Source organism: Macrobrachium nipponense, chromosome 27 (genome assembly GCF_015104395.2).
Source record: "Macrobrachium nipponense isolate FS-2020 chromosome 27, ASM1510439v2, whole genome shotgun sequence".
Classification (NCBI taxonomy): domain Eukaryota; kingdom Metazoa; phylum Arthropoda; class Malacostraca; order Decapoda; family Palaemonidae; genus Macrobrachium; species Macrobrachium nipponense.
Genome location: NC_087216.1, coordinates 8,734,708 through 8,736,342, shown reverse-complemented (window position 1 = coordinate 8,736,342; position 1,635 = coordinate 8,734,708). Strand labels below are relative to the sequence as shown.

General features: G+C 37.2%; 1 non-coding gene across 1 annotated transcript; it reads left to right on the top strand.

The window, feature by feature from the left end:
- The first annotated feature begins 711 nt into the window (after positions 1–711).
- Positions 712–783, top strand: Trnaw-cca (transfer RNA tryptophan (anticodon CCA)). Its single transcript has one exon. It is a non-coding gene; the product is annotated as a tRNA-Trp (tRNA).
- Positions 784–1,635: the final 852 nt, after the last annotated feature.

Sequence of the window (1,635 nt, the reverse complement as noted above, 5' to 3'; positions counted from 1 at the left end):
CTTCGAGGGCTTCATTCATTCAGATTCCAAATTCGTAGCAATTCTTAACTTCTGATTAAATTTCAAGAAATTGGATGGAATTTGACAAGAGTCTATTCAAAGGCACGCGTGAAATTGTACAGATCTGAAAGAAGCTAATGGCAAGTTAAGAGATTTGACATTGCAAATTGGAAATCGAAAGTAAAGCAAGAAATTGGAAACATTCCAATTAAAATTGAAAGTGTTAAATTGGACTTAGTCTCATTGGAATAAGAAGAATAAAAGATTTGATAAATAGTAAATTGGAAGAAAAAGTTAAATTTGACAGTTTTCGAATAAACTGAATAAAGGTGTCATTAAAATCTCGGCATATGATAAAGAAAAAGTTTTAAGGTTATTAAAATCTCGGCATATGATAAAGAAAAAGTGTTAAAATCTCGGCATATGATAAAGAAAAAGTTTTAAGCCGATAAATTCCCCATTGAAAAATGAAGAGAGAAATACAAGTGGAAGGAAATAGTGTGAAATATAATGAATTTCCAGATGATAAGTCAACGAAATGAATCGAAATTTTATTGAACGTTACTCACAAGCCCAGGAATGACAGTGATGTTATACAAAATCAAGTTGAAATCGGATAGTTCACGAAACCTTCCGCAAAGGACCAGGAACACGGTCGCGCGGATCGGGGCTTACCCACCGATTTGAATTAGCCCGAGTGGACATCCATGGGGCCCCGTGGCGCAATGGTAGCGCGTCTGACTCCAGATCAGAAGGCTGGGTGTTCGAGTCACTCCGGGGTCAGTTGGAAACATTTTCCGTTTGTTTAGTGACCTAGCAATTGCGATGACATGTCCGCCGAATCCTTACTTTGATGTTGTTTGATTGCCGAAGTTGTACGTACAGTGTTTGATTTGCAAGTTTTGTAAGATGTTCTATATAGTTTTAGGGGACCTGACGATCGCCTTAGGGCTTAGAGCGAGGTGTTTCCCGGTATGCAAGCCATTGAGGTGTTAAACGTAAAATGCAGCTGTATCGATCGATATACATCTGCGTTAGATGTCTTTTCACGAAATAATAGCCTATGCATTTTTAATGTACTAAATAGTAAATGTTGAAATACCAACGCACAGTTTACTTGCAAGGCGAGAACACGTCACTCTCGGTGTCTTGAAAAATCAATCGGTGCAAGATTTATCTCCTGCGTAAGCGACTTGGAATTAAGAAAACGGAGGTTTTGTAAAGAAAACGAGGCCGTGAAAGAAAACGTTGCTCCTCCGTCAGATGAAAAGTTGTTGCACTGCAATTGATTGCCCCTTAAGAACGTTAACGAGGAATGAGGAGTTAGATTAACCGCTAAAAATTTAAATAAGAAGTGGTGAGAAGCTTCTACTAAAACAGGAAATTCCGACTAAACAGAAGAGTAACGGAAAGTAACATATATAAATGAAAAAATATAGCGACGACAAAAAAAGCAATTATTAAAAAAAAGTCTTCAAAGATAGAATGAATTGGAATATAAAGTACGGGAACAGTAAGTGAACGAAAACGAATAGTGGACGATTACACGAGATGACGTAATGACTAGAAACTTATTGGAATCTGCGATAATTGCCCTGGATCATTTGCGATGATTATCTTTGGTAATTCTTCACA